We start from the raw sequence: 19,155 nt of genomic DNA on the forward strand, positions 1-19,155 counted from the left end.
GGGATGTGTCTGTATACTAGGAGAACGGTGTTCCATAGCTGGAGGGACCATATCTTCCCTAGAGTTGGGAATTATGTTCATTACCTGTACATTTCCCTGAAATCTTTCCTATTGTCCATCCACACAACAGTATTATTTTACCAATTTATTTCCCTGATGCTTCCTTCGATCTGTCCAGATGCCCAAATCAATTTTCTGGCATCCTTTCATCTCCTGAATTTATCAGTTCCATGAAACCCCATTCAAAAATGAAATAGCTTTATTTTGGGCTTATATAATCTTATTGATTCCTTTTATATAAGCATTTATATGTTATGCAATCTTGATATTACCTAATATGGTAGGATATCAATTCCTGCCCTTACTAATTGAATGAGATAATTCATGCAAAATGCTAAGCCATACTAAGTACATGGTAACAAACCCCAATAAACAGCATCTATTATCTGTAAACATATTCAAATACATTGGAAGGAAGTTGGATAAACCCATTTTGTTTGAGACCTTTTGGATGCGTCCATGATTTTTCCCATTCAGGATCAGATAAATAAAATCATATGTTTATATTAAATTACACTCTTGGACTTTATCATTATATTCTGTCTAGTCCACTTCCTCATACCTTCCCTTTCACATATAATGAAATCAACTAGTTCTTATCTAATCATCATCATCATGATCATCGCTACAACTGTATCTCCAGAAAACAATAACAATATTTACAGAGTACTTTACATTTATAAGGCACTTCCCCATATGTTTTCTTCTTTCTGCAACCCTACATAGTTGACATTATCCATATAGAGGACACAAGTCATGCTAGTAGTATGGGACAGATCTAAGATTCAGAGTCAGATCCTCAGATTTATCATCACAATGATAAATGAGAGATTTGTGCAATTATTAGTACTGCATGGAATTTTTAATAACACTCGCAGATATGTCCCACCTTCAGAGAACAAATTTTGGAAGACTTTTCTTGAACTAATCACTTATTGAATCTGACCTTAAGGAGTGTAGACATTCTCCCCTGTATCTCTTCCCCTACTACTTCCAGTTGGTGATTTTGGAAAGATTCTCAGAGATTGCCTTCCAGATGTCCCCAAGCTCTTCTAGCAGGCAGAAAGGCAGGCAAGTAATCAGGGTATAGAGCTAGGAATAGTTGATTTTTCATTATAATATGGCAAAACCGTGGAATTTTTTTTTTAAGAGTAATTTTAGGTTTACAACAAAATTGAGAGGAAGGTACAGAGATTTCCCATATACCCTTGCCCTCACATGTGCATAGCCTTTCTCATTATCAACATCACTCACCAGAATGATACATTTTTTTACTAAGGATGAACCTGCATTGACACATCATAGTCACCCAGAGTCCATAGTTTATCTTAGGGTTCACTCTTGGTGTTGTACATTCTATGGGTTTGGTCAAATGTATAATGACATACATCTGTCATTATAATATCATACAGAATATTTTTACTATCCTAAAATACCTCTGTGCTCTGCCTATTCATCTCTCCCTTGCACCTCACCCCTGACAACCACTGATCTTTTTTCTGTGTCCATAGTTTTCCCTTTTCCAGGATGTCATATAGTTGGAATCAAACTGTGTGTAACTTTTTCAGATTGGCTTTTTTCACTTAGTCACATGCATTTGAGGTTCCTCCATGACTTTTCATGGCTTTATAGCTCATTTCTTTTTGGCACTGAACAATATCCCATTGTCTGGATGTACCACAGTTTATTTATTCATTTACCTACTGAAGGACACCTTGGTTGCTCAGGTCATGGAATTTGATGAGGAAAATAATCCTAGAGATGAACAAATTCTACTCATTAATGTTTCTAATGCTGCAACGTTACTATGACTCCACATAAATACGTGTAACAGCTTGAGAACTGAAGAAGAGATGGATAAGGCATGGTTTTTACAAACTGCTTGTGTCACTGGGTGGGATAAGAAATGAGAATACACCAGTTTCCTGTTTAGATGAGAGTTTACCAGGTGACAAAACATTCCAGATAGCAGGAAGGACTTATCTGTGGGTGAAATACTGAGTGCTTAGTCATTGCAGGCATGTAGGGAAATGAAAAAGGATAATTTAAGTAGAACTGAAAGAGATGTGCCTCAATCGTTATTATCATCAACTAACCATTGTTAATTTTCCATCTTATATCTCAAATTAGGATGTCATTTTTATCCTTGCAGGGCTTATAATTGAGGTATATGACATTGCTATATTTGTTGACTTGTTCTCCGGATCATTGAGAATATTTGAAAAACATAAATTTTTTTTTGAGGGGGAGAATTAATCTTTCACATCTATGTTTTTAATCAAAGTAATGTTAGTATCAAAGCAAATTCTTGTGACTTTGTTTCATGGTGGTGGGAATAAAAAAAATATTTTGACCATATATAAAACAAATGAAGAAAAGTCTACCAGCTGAATTTAAAAAATAACCAATGAAAGTTGACTTGAAAGGTTTATTTTCATTTTGCCAAGCTGTAATAACAGAGTCTAAGTTCTGAGAGTAGAAACTTTGGGAAGAATGATTTGGGAGCATCAAGAAAACAGAAAAGAGATTTGAGAATTTGCAGGCAGACACACCTGCCGGTTCCCAGCAACTCACCTCGAATGGTTTTAAAACTCTGAAGACAATGATAGAACAACCACATCTTCACATCGTTAGCATTAAAACGAGGCCCTGTGAGAAGTCGATATACCCTTATGGGAACAAATTGGTAGAGCCTCAAATCCTTTCTGGATTGCAGAGAGAACATGTTTTACCTTACTGTATGACTGGTAGAGTGTTGAGACTGCCTCTTGTACACATATGTATTTATTTGATTTGTGAAACAGGTCCTTTCCCTCCAGAGCCAGAGGAGCCGTTCTCAGAAGGTATGCAGGCAATCAACCTATTTTCAAATCCCAAAAGCCCAAGAAATACTAGCTTTTGGTTTATTTACTGGGGTGTGTCTTTCTAAACATTTTCTTTTTTAAACTGACCCTAAAGGACAATAAAGTAGGCCTCTATTAGGTCTGAGTGGATTAAAAAAATGAAGATTAAAGGGCATTCAGCAGGAATGTCCTGCAAATGATGTCTGTTTCAAGATGTATGGTCAATGAGGTAAGTTTAAACAGGAAAAGGAAACAGAGGACATCCATGTTCATGCAAAGCAGCCAGAACTTTCTCAGCAATGTGCTTATCACAAACTCAACTATTTGTCAAGAAAGCGTACATATGAGGGGTTTTTTTTCCTTAGTTTTTCCACCTGTCCCAGTCTTGTTACCATGTGTCAGCAGTGTGCTATGTATTGGTGAGGCAATATAAGCATTCAAGAAATTGTTGGGTATTTTTTGCTGGAAATGTAACTGTTGACATATAAGTAGGTATTTGACAATAATGAATACAGTTAAGCTCCACAGAAAGAGAATGAAGTGACATCAACCAAGTTGGAGTTTCAAATCTCTACAGAATTCAGTATTTTATAATGAATGTTTCCTTTCCCATTTTATGTGCCAAGAGACCAAGATACACAATGTTTATTAAGTAATTAGCATCAATCAAAAGTTCGAAGTTGAAAACAAATTGAGAAAATCAAATGCTATTATTGGCAAAAGACCCTTTCTTAGTGTTCTAAATGGTGTATTGATAGCCATTAAAAATAATGAAATATTAAAAGGACTGAACTAATGTACATGGTGTCCAGATAGGGGGACATTGACTGTGTTTTGACAGTCCAACATGGGACTTGTTCAGGGAATTCACTCTTATCAGATAATTTAAGGTGTGGCTGGCAAATCCTAACTTCCTTTGAATGACATCAAATATTCGTGAGTTTCTGTCAGTTGCAGCCAAGTTAAATTGAAGACCTTGCTCTTGGTTTCATGAAATGAAATATTTCTGTAAGATCTTTATTCTCAATTTTATTATTTCGAGTGCAATTTTTACTACCACCTTCGTAATCCCATGCCACCATAAATCCAGAACAGAACATCATATTTTGTGGCATCTCTTCTTAACAAATGTCTTTGGGCCATACATTCATCCACATACATGGAAAGTGGGGATGGGAAAGTGGGTTTACCAACTCCCAGAATCCAAACATTATGGAGTTTTCACTAAAGGCATTGAGCAAGGTGAATTGGGTTACCTTTATTGAGACCTACCATATTTCACGTAGTTTAGATATATAACCTCTAATTGTCACAACAACCCAGCAAAGTAGACAACACTGTCACTATTTTGTAGAAGGGAAAACTGAAACTAATTATGTTTAGTGAACTTTTCCAAGGTTACCCACATCAGATTTTGAAATGAGACTTGGCTCTTAAGACCATACTCTTCCTATCACAACACAATGTGCTGTCTTCCTACCTTGAGAGGCTGTACCAATTTAAAAAATAGAAAGAATCAATGATGTTCATGGCCCATTGTTAACAAACACTAAGCCATGTCCCACTTTTCAACTGAGGCTCCTTGGTCCTCTTGACTGGCATTTCTTATGCCTTCTAAGGAAAGATAGAAAGGTAGCTAAGATCAGAAAAAAAATTAAGAAAAAGAGAATATTAGATCTGTCTACTTGTTGGTGGCTCTTAGAGGAAGCAAAAGGAAGATACTAATTTTCCTGCTAATTTTTTTCTGTTTAGAAGAGAACAGGGGTCACATGGGGAAAAGGGTAAGTAGAGAATATTGATGTAGTGATAATGAGCAAAACAGAGCAAAGAGAGTTGGTTTGGGTTTTTTTCGCCATCTCCCTGGTCATAACACCCTTCACCAAGTGAGAATATTCTGTTTGGCTTTCAGGCTGGGGTTGTCATGCGAGAAGTCTACGTTAATTTCATATTTTCTCCTAACTTTCTTTTGGGGATAAGCATTTTGGGTTTCCGCTGTTTATTATTTCAAAGGCATCTATATGCTAATATGTTTTATGCTAATTATTTTCATGTTTTCCCCCTAGGTCATGCTTCATATCACCCACCAGGGAGGATCATGTCTCATGAAAACTTTCAAATTTGATTTTGAAAATTATTCAGAAAAATTTAAGCCATGCTATCTCCCAGTGTAGGAAAGAGTATGCTCTGGAGAGTCCTATAATTCAAAGAAAATGGTCTGGGATAACATTTGAGTCCTCATGCTACCAAAATCCTCTTGGCCAGGTATACAAAGCATTTAACATTGTGACATTAAAATGTTGGAAGAATAATTAAAATAAAAATCTAATAATAGGTTTTTAGAAATCACTAAATTACTATGTTTGATCCAGAGAGGAGAAAGAAAAGGCTGTTTTCATTCTCCACAGCATCTGAGGTGTGTTAACTGCTTCTGTTGCTATAAATACCATTTTAATTGTATGTCATTGTTCCTTAGAGTCATTTCTAGAAAGTTAATTCAGATGATGTTAATGCCTAACTCTGAGTTTCTGCTTACAGAAGGACCAGGTAAAAGAGGAATTTCATATAATAAGCTAGCTTCATTTCTTCCAGCTTCTTTATTATAGAGATTTTTTTTAATGAAATTTGTTTTGAGTGTAGGTTGCAATTTTTTTAAGAACATAGAAGTTAGCCAATTACCCTGTCTTAAAAATATTTTTTCAGGCACCTTCTTTTGAAGATAAGCAAGGCTTAAAAACTGATTCCTCCACATGAGATATTCAAACCGAGGTCATTTTGGAGGGTATTTTATGTCTCTCCTTTGGTTAGGAATTGAACTCCTTTTGTTCCCAAACACTTTAGAGGGGCAGAGAAAGGGCCCCCCTTTCACACCCCTTTGTATTGTTCTCCGCCTTGCTCTGTGCTTAAGAAAATCATGGACTCAGAGCACCGAGGATTCACACACCAGACTTAAATTCTTTTTGTGTACAGGCCTCATCTTTACGTGTTCCTCCTCTCTCCACTTTTGAATAGCTGCACCTAACTCCATCTCAGTTTTTTAAATGCTTTCCTTTTAGACCTCAACAGTGACCTCATTCTGCAAGAAGTGCAGCCCAGACTCTGCTGTTTCTCCTTTGGGCTCATTTTAATGTCTCTTGAGCTCTAAGATACCTTTGTTAGTAAGAGAGTTCTCGTTCAGGGTTGGAAGAAAGGTCTCCTCTGAAAGGGGCCTAATGAGTAAAGCAGGCTCTCCTGCAGACAGAAGGGGCTCAGAGTGCGTCTACAAAAGACGGGTGAAGACAGATACCTGGACCACGTGTGCTGGGACTGCCAACCAGCATTTCCATACTTACAGTCACCCCCTCCTGACAGATGGGAAGGATCATTGCTGGGGATACAGTTGGTAAACTGGCTAGAACAAATGATAGTCAATTAAAGGTAAAATAACATTTTGTTGAAACCTGGCCATATTTGGTATATTCAGTTGAAATAAACGACCTGCAGTAGTTTATGTGCTGAACCTTTGTGGCCCATCACTGATTTCTTTTCATTCTACGAATTTGCCTCTGACAATAATAAAATAGCTACACATTTTCTCTTTTAAAGTTGGGTTTGAAGAAGGATTCACTGAACTAACACATTTGACCCTAATGCAGCCCCACTTCAGAAGAAAGTTTCTCCTCTTGCTCTTCTGTGAACATAATTCAAAGATAATCCCAATAGAAAAGCAATTTGCGTCCATTTAGGCTTCAAAATGCATGAGGCGGAGGTGAACCGTACAATCCAATGAAGGAGGCTGCTGTGAGTGTCTTCCTTCCTGAACTTCTTTCCTGACAGGAAAGATATCTGTCAACAACTCGTAGTCTGTAGATCTAGAAGGTGGCTGCCGTGTATGGATTTTCAGCAAATTTTTGGTGGTGTGACTTGATCTATGTGAGCAGTGAAATTTGGTTCACTCACACGAGTCCAGAAATGCTGTGTGATTTGAGAACGACAGCGCTCCTGGGTCCTGTAACGCTCATGGAGTGAGGTTCAGAGCACATGGCTCTGAAACAATAGGGACTAGGATCAGCTAAGCCTAGATTTGAGTCCCACACCAATACCTCCTTGTTTTCCAATGTAGGCAAGTTTTTTGGCTTCCCTGAGCCTCATTCTCCTTGTGAGTAATAAAGGAGGGAGAGAATACCACATTTACTTTATTTAAGTTGGCTTGTGAAGATTAAATCAGATAATATATTTTCATGGTACCAAAACATAGTAAATGGTCAACTAATGGTCACTACTTCTGTTATCATTATTATTTTTACCAGTAATAATACTTTTAAGATTATTATCATCATCATTATTAATGCTATTAACGATTATGTGAAAGGTTCAAAATTTTTCCTTCTGAAGAACTTAGGTGGTGGAAAACTAAAAGATGCACACGTTAGATGCTTTTCTCTGCTAGTGCCACAGGTCCCGTCACATGAAGATGTGGAAAAGCTTAAGTTTTAAATGGGATCCCCTGGAGGCCTCTGTACTATCACAAAGTTTCAGTAAATACTTATTTTCTGTGAAATCTAAGATGCTGCACAAGGTGAAAATTTTTTAAAATCCACCAAATTTCTTTGCTTGTATCTAATTAATGCCAAATATTTAGAGAAGATAGAAAAAGTGTCACTTACAAGCTAGATATTTTTACCCTCACTGCCAAGAACTGAGATGTCTAGTTAATGAGCTGGCTTTTTCATTTGACTTTTGGATATGTGATATTATGAAAAACCATTTTGGGATCGGCTTCTTGTGTTACCAGTAGTGGTGGCCTTGTTGATTACAGGGTGCAATGTGAAAATCCTGAATCTCACGATGTGTGGAATTGATCAGAATGAAGGCTTTCTATAGGAAAAGCCGTCTTGCTGGCTGAAAAGCCCTAGTGAGCTGCCAGCCATCTTCCTGGACCCAGAACATCACAGGAAAGCATACTATCAGGTCTCCAGGCCATTAAAAAGTTTCATTCTTGCTGCTAAACAAGAGAAGAGTAAATAGGCTTGTTTTTGCCTCCAAAACACATGGCTCCTCACAGACAGAAAAGTCAGATGTTAATTAAACCTTTGTGGGGTTAGAAAGGATCATGCCATCCGGTATTAAAAAGTCAGCTTTGACTTCTAATTGCATGCCAAAAAGAAGAGCTGCAAATGTATTTGCTAACAAAGGTTCTTATTGCATACAAGTCTTGTTTAAAGTAAAAAGAGAAATCTTTTTTCTTCATATTTGGAATCGCTCTAATCACAATGGAGCCTTCATTAAAATAATATCTTGAGTATATATTTTTATATTTTATTTAATTTTCACCTATTTTGTGGATTTCCCTCTTTCATGAAGCCATCCCTCAAAGGAAATGCTGACAATTAACATCCATGCCCTGGTGTGTTTTCTGATGTTTCATTTTAAATATTCACACATGGATTAAGTGCAGCATTGTTTACCTTTCACAATGCTTGGCATACAGTAGAGGCTAAATAAAGTACAATTAAAAGAAAATAGCCTTCCTAGAATTATAGCGATGTTTTCCTCATTTTCATTTCCATTTTGTCATTTTGCAGTGAAGCTGGTGCAATTTCTCCTCAAGTGGGCGAGGTTTAGGATTGTTCACAGTCGCAAGTGAGAGGACAAAATAAGAGAGATTTTCATTTATAAGACTGCCTTTCTCTTATCTATTGGTCTTGCCTCCCAGACTGTCTGTCTGTCTCTGGAAAGCAAAGTCAATAAAAATGATTAGAGCTGGCATCTCACAAATGTACACCCTTAAACCATGAAGCAGTAATGCTGTGCAGGAAATATTTTTCTGACCTTTTCAAATTGCATCCAACTGTCTCGGGAATTTCTCAGTGACTAGAGGTAATAAGGTTCAATCCGTTTTACTGGCTGGCTTCAAATTTAGTTCCTCCGAATCTCTTACTTATCTATTCTTTGCATCTTGGTTCTGGCATCCATTCAGCACAGAAATCCATGCATCTAATCTTTTTTCCCCTTCTTAGGTTTTGCTAAAGGATCACACTGTGGAATCTATGACCATGACAACTCTGCTCTATTGCCCCTTCAAAAACAAAATACTAGCATGGGAAGGTTAGTGGGCCTGTTGTCTTTTGAGAAGCCCTTGTTGAATTTAATTAGCTTGTAGATTTCATTTCCGTCTTACATCTCAGTTTTTACTTATGTGATTTATGCCTCAGTAATCTTCATTATATAAAACTTTTTCAAATTAACTATACCATGAGCGGTCTCTGGAATATTAAAGAGGCAAAAATATGTGAATTTCTTTTGTGTTAAATTGATTTTGGTTTTTTTTTCCGTGAGTCCAAGTGCAATGGACACACTCTCTGGGTAAAGACGGGAGTCAACCAAGTGTGACGAGCTAAAAGGCAGCTGGGCGACCCCATTCGGCACCATGTTCCCTGAAGGAGAACAGAAAACAGAAGCTGGGGATACAATTCTTGACCTCACAAAAGTGTTGCATGTCAGGAAGCCTTGACAAGGAGTTAAAAGCTTGTCTTACTTTTCAAATTTAGAGCATCTCCATGCTGAATGTGATTCAGGGGGAGATATCAATGTTTTCTCATTTGTAGGACACACCAAATTCAACACAGACTCTGTTTTGTTGCTCCCATCCATCGCCTTTGTACTGCCTTCTGCAGCGGTGATTAGAATCTTGGCTGGAAGTTCCTGTGGTCAGTGAAGCTTGGAGGCTCTTTCTGGAACCTCTCTGTTCATGGGCAAACAGCCACCAGGAGGAGGAAATCTTTTTGAAGTTGTCCTTCTAAGAGTCTGTGTTTGCTGGTAAAATAATTGTCAAGTTTGATCATCATAAGATACTTGGCTTTATAAAAATGAGATCAGTTCAAACAACCCTATTCAAAAAATAGATTTAGAGGGAAGAGGATGAAGAGTAGACATTTTTTTATTCACAGCAATGGATTTTTTTCCTTAAAAGAAACTGAGTATACTTATGCCAAAGTTCATCTTCATAGTATAGCTTATCGTTCCCATTTTAAAAAACAAAAATAATGGTGTTGATGAATGTTAAAAGGAAACGTACGAAGTATGTGCAAGAATATGAATTTTTTGAAGTTGTTATTTTGTCATTTGAAATTTAGTTCATCTTGACGGTAGAGTCACAGTCCTGATGTTGTCCCTTACAACCTGGGTATAATTAGCTGGTATTTCTTTTTAGTAGAGAAGAGGCATTTTGGCAGTTTTGCACAATCAAATTTACTCAATATTTGCAATGCAGCACAGTGTCTTTATCACTAGCTGGGGAAGAGTGAAAACTTTCCTGGAATATTCCTTGAACACAGCTGCGGTTCACCAGACAGGCTGTTAAGGCAAATTGGTGTATGTCTGCGTACACGTGTGCAACCATGTGTGAGGTGTACACGCTAACTTGAGTTGGGATTGGAAGGCAACAACTCCAAAACCAAATGGATTGTAGTTTCTCCTTGGGGATGTCATCTCTCAGTAAATTGGAAACTTGACTACACCTGTGCACCCTTTCAGACCAGGGAGTGGCTTAGCCAGCTGGCTCTGCTTATTACACACTTAGTGCCTCCTCTTTCCCATTTCTAAGATACGGCATCTTTTCTACCCTTCGAGACCTAGAGATAAAACAAAATCAATGTTCAGCCCTTCCATTGCAAGTATAAAGTGATTTGAATCTGGTGGAAGAAAGGAATGAGGCAGTGCGTTTGCAATGGTTTATTTTGTCTTGCTGGATGTTCTTAGAGATTGAGGGATGGTTGGGGAACTAATCAGGACCTTCCAGGTAGAGAGGCACAAGAGGAATGAGAAGGCCAATTAGCCATGCTACCAATACTAACAGTTGCTCCTTCTTGGATAACTAGTATTTACCAGGGGTATCATAGATAACTCATGCAACCTGACAATCTTCTTAGGCACTTGATAAGACAAGTACAAATCCCACTGTCTTCTTCAACAGGACAGGCAATCTTCTCTCCATCATCAGAGAGCTGCTTTCCCTAGAGCCACTTATTTAATTATTTTGAAAGTTTAATAAGGGCCAAGAGTTCTGGCTAGTGGCTTATATTATCATCACAGAAGGTAATTTTTATTACCTTCAAATAATAATACAGGCAGCCAAGGGTGGTGATTATACGCCGTCCTCAGAACTCCCAGTCACACCTGTCCAGTTTGTCTCTGTTAATGGGTTCCAGGGTGAAAGAATGGATTGAGGATGGCAGATGTCAAAGGTATTTTTGTGGGTAACCCAGTAAAACCTATTTCTATAAATATAATGTTTCTAAATCAGGATAGCTAGGAAATTAAATTCCTTCAAATAGATAACTAAGATCTTTTTTCTCCTTCTATTTGCCTCACATGGCAATGTTACAAAAATAAACATTCTCGATTGCCAAAGCAGGCTTGTTATTGTGGCCTTGGCTCAATGGAGATATCGATGCATAAAGATTCAATTTCTCTCTGGTGGTGATGCTTAATATACTTCAATTTGTTTCTCGGTGAAGGGGCTTGGTTATTTATTCTGGGTAAACTGGCCTTCTTGTGTTGCCACAGTGTCCCTTAGTCTCTGATGTCAAGGCCAGCAAGTTGGCGGGGCCTCATTTGTTCCCAGGCAAATCAGAAGACAGAAAATTGATTCAGATCTAAGCAGAGTGGTAGCATCTCAAAAGCTCTGTCACCAGCGTTCACCGCAAATATATCTCTTCCTAGAGTGGGTGTTCTGAAACTTTGGTCTGCATCTCACTTGTAATAAATATCCTCCTTTTAAAAATTTCAAACAGAACTACCCAGGAAAAGTAGCATGACTTTAGATAGAAATATGATTTCAAGGTCCCTCTGTCTCTCTGAGATCTCTTGAATATGCATGTGATCCCAGAACAGAGTTCTTCCACAAAAGCCTTTATGTTTTTACACAAAGCTCCTTCGATTCCCACTATCACCTTTATTGGAAATAAACTCAAAATAGTATAAATGAGAATAAATTGTTTGAAACTCTCTGTGCCACACAGTTCATCTCCAGCACTTTGCTTTCCCTTACTGCTGAAGGAAAGGAAGTGACAGCATCAGCTTTAAATCTGTAGATTGAGTGGTGGGCACCTGCCTGTGCTTCTGTGATCTACTGGCAATCTCCACTTATTGTCAGGTTGCAGCAGTATTTATTTTCCCTTAATTGGAAGCCCACTGATACCCTGTGGAATTTCCTCCCCTTGGCAGGGCAGTATATCCATGTCGACAGAGAGCATAGCCACCATGGTCTATTGTAATATTATAGTTGGAAATATCAACCCTGGGATCAAAATTAAACCAACACCTAGGCTAATGGAGTTTCTAGACTGTCTTTTGATATTATTAGGAACTCACCATTTTTCTCAGTGTTTATCTTTGGAGTTACAGCAATGTCAGCAGAAATTCAAATTGAATACGCTTTATCAGAGCGTTTCCCCTACTGTTTCAATTCTTCACTGCTTTGCTTTGAGAAGTGAGGGGTGACTGATAAAGTTACTGACTATTACACATAATGAACACAAGAGATTGGGCACTCTGTATAGAAAGGTTACTGTTTTATTATATCTTTTTCCTTTTTAGGTAAATAAATATAATAAGATCAACTGTGTGAACACGCCTGGAAAGACAATTTTATTAGAATTCAGTTAATTAAAATGAAATTAACAAGTAAATCCCCTTTCTCTTAACTTTCAGTGTCAAAACAGGATTCGTTACTTTGGACATCAGAGGGCCTCTTCATGGTCTTTATTTATGGCTACAGCATTTGCATGTGCTTCTCCTTTGTGCTATTTTTATTTTTGTCATTGGAGTTCATGAAGATTTAATCATCAGCCTTCTAATTTTCCAGAAAAAAAAATGTTGATTTATTGAACTGGCTGCAGAAGAAGAAGCAGCAGAGGAAGAAGAGTAAGAAGAAGATGATCAATCTGACGTTGTAGGTTAAGAGTAGCGAACAAAACACATTCATAATTAGAAGAGAAAAGGACTTTCCTTGTTCATTCCAGTTTATAATAAAAAGCCCCTCGCCAAAGTGTCTTAGAAAATAATGCATTCAGACTGAGTCGAATTACCGCCTAGCAGATTCTATTTATCTGTAGCTTAAAAAGCAGCTGCGTTTTTGTAAAAAGCAATGAATGTGGCAGTCCTACTTAAAGGTAGAAGAAAAAGAACACCCCTTGTTTTGTAATAAGGGGATTTTCAATTTAAAAGAGAGAGCGAGCCTGTTGTGTGAAGTGCGGTTATTACATTCACTGTATTCTATCTCACCCACCAGGAGGCTAATAATGAAGGGGCCGGGGAAGGAGGCCAGTGCGACGAGGGTTATCTCAGAGCCTCAGATGCTGGATAAGTCGAAGGAGGCAGACTCGCTTTTGGAGGACATTCAGAAAGGCCAGAGTGATTATTTGGAAGAGAAAAGCCTGCCTATTCTTTTCCAAGGTAAACAGTTCATTTCATCTGTCACCTGCATGCTTCAGCATAAAAATATGTTTATATAAAGATATCTATAAAGTTTGCCTTTTAAAAATCCATTTTAGGTGCGTGAATATTCCCCTGGCCTGCCCGTCCACTGATGAATTATTAGCGACCTGCCTTAGACAAAGGATGCACTGGGAGCCCCACCACACCTCAAGCCATGCTTTGAAGGATCTGCCAAGCTCACTTTTAATCATGAGAAAGAAATTACCCACATGGAGTCAGCAGAAAATGAGAAAGTAGAGCTCACGCTGCGAATAATTCCAGCAAGTGCCAAGGGGCTAGTTGAGGAATGGCTTCATGAGGTGAATATCTTTAGCTTGTACTTAGGGTTCGGTTAGCGTATAATCATTTTCTCTTTTAGGAGCGATGACTGTCATAAGTGTCTTTCCTAACTGAAGAATGCTCAGGGCATTTGTCAGGATGTTGACAGATTTAATATCAGTGTCATCCTTGTTGTTATTTACTATGACTAATTTTACATTTGCAAATATGCAAAAATCAATTTAGGCGGAAAAGCTCTCTGAGCCAATGCCTGCTGTTAACGGCTGTATGTATTTGTGTGTATCGATGTGAGTGCATGTCCGGTAATTTCTGTCTCTGTGTACGTACGTACCCTTGTTCTCGTCTTCTTTCTGTTGTGCACGTAGGTCGGGAGGATTGGCCATCCAATGGGTTCTCAGATGTGGTTTGAGGCTTTCATTTGATTTTTGGACCAGGAAAAAAAGAATGTGTCACATCATGATTAATGGTCAATCTGAATTTTCAATTCGTATGAAAGGAGAAGGGGGAGGAGGATATGAGCTCAGTGATGAGACTAACCTTTTCCCTTTGGGAAGAGCATGATTCAAATTAAACATCACTTTCAGTGTGAAATTAGTTTGAAGGCCTCTTTTTCCCCCCCTCTGGTGCCTGGTTTAACTCCTTGCTGGCCGCTCTTTCAAAAGGGATCCCTTCCGTCCTGCCTCTGTGCCTGAGTCTATTCCCCGTGGCTTAGTTCCTCTTCCTTTGTTTTATTGTTCTAAAGATCGCATCTAAGGAACCAACAAAAGAATATTTTACTATGTTACAAGCTTCATTATTCACAAGATAAGATCCTCCCTAAAACGAGTTATTTCCTTGTGTCCCAAACTAATGTCTCCAATAAGTAAATATAAATAAAGAAGCTTCTTTTAAGGGTAATTTTGCCCAGGAGGAGGGAGAGGGAAGGCAAGGGATCCTTCCGAAAGAAGTTTTGAGTGTCCTCTGCTGTATGCCAGTTTCTGCTGGCCGAGTGAGCCAAGTGAGCTGCAGAGGAAGAACAGCAACCCCAAAACCCAAAGTTTTCTCTTAGTTCTCTAGTTTCCCACATATCTGAGTCACAGGATCGCCATGCCAACCTGCAGCAACTTTGGCTTCAAGCAAGCATGTGTCACGACACTTTGAAACTACCCTTCAGTACTTACTGGTCAAAAGACTCAGGCCCAAACTTGCAGAAAGATCCCGCGCTGTCCCTGGAAACGCTAGGCTGCTTGCCCTGGATGCCGCAGTTAGGCATCGTCAGGATTTGATATTCGGTTGATTCTCTTTCTGGAGTTCAGTGGCTTGTGGGGAAAGGGGGAGTATTGGAAAGGCTAAGAAACAGAGTTATTCTTCCAATGTATGTTCAAAAGGAAAGTGTCAGGGCTTTTAAATTCCTTTCCTAAGGAAGGAGAGGTGTGGTGGAGGACGGGAGTGACTGGGGGTGGGCTGTGGTGGAGGAGGTGAGCCAACATGGGTGTGGGAGGGTGGTAGAAGAGGTGAGGCAGCTGGGGTGGGCTGTGGTGAGGAGATGAGCCAGCTGGGGTGGGGTGTGGTGGAGGAGTTGAGGCAGCTGGGAGTGGAGTGAGTCGGGGAGGTGAGCCAGCTGGGGGTTGGAGGTAGAGGTGAATTGGGGGAGGTGGAAGGTGGAGACAGACAAGCAGCTGTGTTTATTTTAATACATATCATTTAACCCTCACCTAAAAACAAATTGGAGAGGTTTGGGAGTGCATTAATCTGGACCCAATTAGCATGACTTTCTCCTTCAAAAGTGCAACCTGAGATTAATGAATATAAACTAGAGTTTCAGATGCAGTGCTTAAGTCATTTGCATGTTTCATGCATAATAATTGAATTTATGTATGCACTTCCTTTCATTTAACTATTTCCAGTCTCCTCCCTGTGACTCACGTTAAACCAAGATTTCATTATAGGAACCTTTAGGTGAAAATAGCTTGCCTAGATCTTACTCCTAATGAGAAAGTCAAGTTCTTGTTTCTTTTATTTGAATTTGAATAATACAATATTTTATTTAAAAAGCAAGGGGCAGTGCTTAATAGTCTGGGATGCTGTGTCAGGAGCTGGTAAATAGGCACTCTGAGTTTATTTTTGAAAGGCCAGAAAATCCATGGGAACTTATGGCATTGAGTTTTCAGTGGTCCCAGAGAATTGGGTTTCAGTATGGCCACTTTTAAGTGTACTAATAACCTCAAGAGCAATGTCACCTTAATGCAGCAGAAAGAATGTTCTTGGGCTCCGGACCTGAATCATTTACATCACGAGGGATTTAGTGCACAGTACTGTTTCTGGCAGACTTAGATTTTTGCTTCCATAGAGGGGTGGGAGATGGTGTCAGCTTCTACGAAGGCCTAGGGATGAGCTGTTAGCACTTGTGGTCCCTTAACATGCTGTAGGTTTTTTCTTTCTTTTTTTCTTTCCTGTTTGTTATTTAGTTGCAGACGGCTGAATGCTGACTCAGTGCAAGTGCGTGCAAAGGTCCCCCCTCCCCACCTGCTACAAAATAAAAAGTCTAAAAGCTGGCAGCGGGCGTGTGAGAAAGCTTCCTGGGGAAGAGGTTGAAGCAAGGGGCTTGCAGTAATTCCCTTGGTTTCAGTTTGTATCAGTGATTTGTCTGTCTTTTGTCTTTCCTCATGTGTTTCCAAGTCCAATGTCAAAGTGATGAGCTTTTCTCTAGGAATTCTCCCCAGTGTCCTTTGTTTTTGGTGAATTCAATGGTTGCGTGTTGCTGAGTGTCTCCTGGTCTTGTTTCCTGGTCCTTGTAGCTAAGAATGTCGTTGAAGGATAAAATCTTGTTAATTTGTGATGTCACAATTTAAGTGTGCTTCCTGTCACTTATGTGTAGTTTAAAATGTTCCTTAATGTAGCATGAAATGATTGGTTAGCTTTGAAATGGTTGTGAAGTCATGTGAAGAAAATAAGTTTTTCATCCGACCAAGATAAATTCACTCTAGTGCTTTATGGCTTTTTATTCCTATGTGATAGTAATAAAGTCTCATGTAGGGATGGAAGCCATGAAATACATTGTGAAAAATCATCAACTAAGAAGGGGCCATCAGTATAGAAAACATTAGCCTGTGGAGCTGTGAACCTGATGGAGAAATGATTTAGGGTATGGCTTTGCTACATGCTTGGTGTTTCCTTGAGTTTCTTTATCCTTAGATTTTGACAGCTAAGGAATCTAGGTTATAAGAGTTGATTCATCTTTGTAATCATTAATTTACATGCACATTCAGGTTTGCACATTTCTGCTTATCGTACATTCTTCTCCGTTTTCTATTAATGAACGTGCTCTAGGGGAATTATTAGTAGCCCACCCGTCTGGCAGGCAGCATTTCAATCCTCCTATGCCTTCTTTCTCCTCTTGTGGTCTTTCTTCTGAAACAAGGAAGAAACAGTCAAATTAGATTTGCCCTCTTGGAAATGTGGTCCAGATTGCTCTACTCCCAAGCTCCAGAAAAGGTATATGTTGGGTGGGCTAGATCAATACCTCCCCAGATCCATAAATCCACTCAGAGTTGTTTTCCACTTCCAAGTGCAGGGTGGGAGAGGAAGGCTTGGTGTGAGAGGAGAGAAGAAGGGCTTTGGAATGAAGTTGGGTTCTAATCTCTCTGCCACTTCAACTACATGGTGTGGGGCAAGTTGTTTAAACTCTGAGTCTCTTTATCTTTAAAATGGGGAGAAGCGCTCCCTTTGCAGGGATGCTGTAAGGATTACAAGAAGTAATGCCAACAGTGCCTGACAAAGTATTTAGCATGTGTTAACAAAAGCTCATGAAATAGTTTTTCCTTCTCTCTCTCTCCCTTCCCTCTCCCGTTCCCTTCTCTCCCTCTTTCTTGTTCTCCCCTCCCCTCAGTTGTTAGTCTAAAAACAGCACTTTGAGAGAGAAAAGACTTCCTTAAGAATGTCTAGTTGCCTCCTTTCCATATGTGGCTTAAATGCCTAGGTTGGATGGATAGTTTCACTTTTTTTACTTGAACGATTTTAATGTTGACGATTGACCTATATTCACTTTTACTGTTTTCTGTATATTTACTTTTGCTTGAACTCTTTTAATATTGACTGTTGACCTATACTCATTTTTACTCGTTTTCTGTATTTTTTTCAATGAGAATTCTAATAAAAATTACTTTTGTTATCTTTTGCCTCTCCATTTCCTCCACACAATGGGATTTTAGCCTGTGCTCTGAAAATGTCTGGGCTGCCCCAGGAAGATAAACGATGCCTTTTCCTTAGAAATTGCCCACCAATAGTGCCAAGAGAACTATAACCTCCCTGCGTTTGCATATCAATGTGCTTGGGGAAATCTGTCAATTTAGTTGTAACTCTGATGCTAGTTTAACTTTTAAACATATAGAAATTATAATTTGACTTTATCACTAAAGCTTATAGAATAATTGCGGCTAAGGAAAAGGACTTTGCAAGTACACAAATGCTGAAATGTAAAAAAATTACAGAATGATGTAAGTGTATTGCTATAAAAAATAGAATATAGTGAAAATCAGTGGTACCATATTTGTATCCAGAGCTATTTTATTATAATTGAATTTGTTCTTTAAACCCCACACTTACCCCGTATGTCCAGATCCTAGTAACGTCCCTGATACTTAGTAAGTTCAAATATTTGTGGATAAATGAATGGGAAGGGAAGGAAGGAGGAACATGGTGGGGATAATAAAGAAGTAAAAGGCTATATCACCATAAAGAATATATTGTATGGTTAGGGGAGCAGGGCAAACACACATACACAGTTAAAGGTCTGCTGCTAGAATGAGAGAGTTTAATTCTGTAGAAGAGCAGATATTATGAGACCATTCAAGATAAAATGTGATGAGTGGCATATACAAAATTACTATAGGGGCACCCAGAGCAAAGACAGGGGAAGATCCACATCAGGATTTAGAACATCAGCCAAATTTCCAAGGCAAGAGTTGAGGATTTAAAAATAAATTTATCGAGGAATTTATGAAAAGCTCAAGTGAGTTGTTCTTGGAAATTTTTCCAGCATACAAAGTATTCTACCCTGGAAAACATATTTACTTCTAAATATCTTCACGAGTGCCATTAAAAGCAGATAGTAGATTTTAATGGACACACTTACTTAGAGTAATTAATCACTGCTGAGTCTCAGTGGGCTGCAATTAGCTATTACCCATGTGGGATAGGATGAGTCTAAGCTGCCAGCATGCCCATGATTTCAAGGATGGCCATGGATTTGCCCAGTTTCTCCTCTCCTTGATTCTTGTGTGGTTGTATATAAACTCCAACACTTGCTGTAACTATGAGGCAACACGTGCAAAAGTGGTTGCCTTCATGAAGGGCTTAGCATCTCCCAATAGCTCTGGATATTGATTCTACCAATAGACACTGGCTTTTTCAGGGTTATTGATTAGCAATAAGCCTCACAACATATTCGTATGTAACCCATATAAATGTGTTGGCCAGTGGAATAGAAGCCTGCAATAAAAAAGTGGTCTCACTCAGC

General features: G+C 38.8%; 1 protein-coding gene and 1 non-coding gene across 6 annotated transcripts in view; both read left to right on the forward strand.

Moving 5' to 3' along the window:
* The window catches only part of LOC106782711 (uncharacterized), a 130,615-nt gene that overhangs the window by 109,004 nt on the left and 2,456 nt on the right, over positions 1–19,155 (forward strand). For 4 of the 5 annotated variants that reach the window (XR_011433806.1, XR_011433805.1, XM_070254626.1 and 1 more), the window contains 3 exons: positions 4,967–5,165; positions 13,174–13,337; positions 13,436–17,808. The gene's annotated coding sequence lies outside the window, so the exon portion shown is untranslated. Of the gene's footprint in view, positions 1–4,966; positions 5,166–12,593; positions 12,835–13,173; positions 13,338–13,435; positions 17,809–19,155 lie in introns of those variants that run through there. The other variant, XM_070254624.1, reaches the window with a different exon arrangement.
* MIR135A-2 (microRNA mir-135a-2) lies at positions 16,608–16,707 on the forward strand. Its single transcript, NR_033061.1, has one exon. It is a non-coding gene; the product is annotated as a microRNA mir-135a-2 (primary transcript).

The sequence above is a fragment of the Equus caballus genome, chromosome 28 (genome assembly GCF_041296265.1).
Source record: "Equus caballus isolate H_3958 breed thoroughbred chromosome 28, TB-T2T, whole genome shotgun sequence".
Classification (NCBI taxonomy): domain Eukaryota; kingdom Metazoa; phylum Chordata; class Mammalia; order Perissodactyla; family Equidae; genus Equus; species Equus caballus.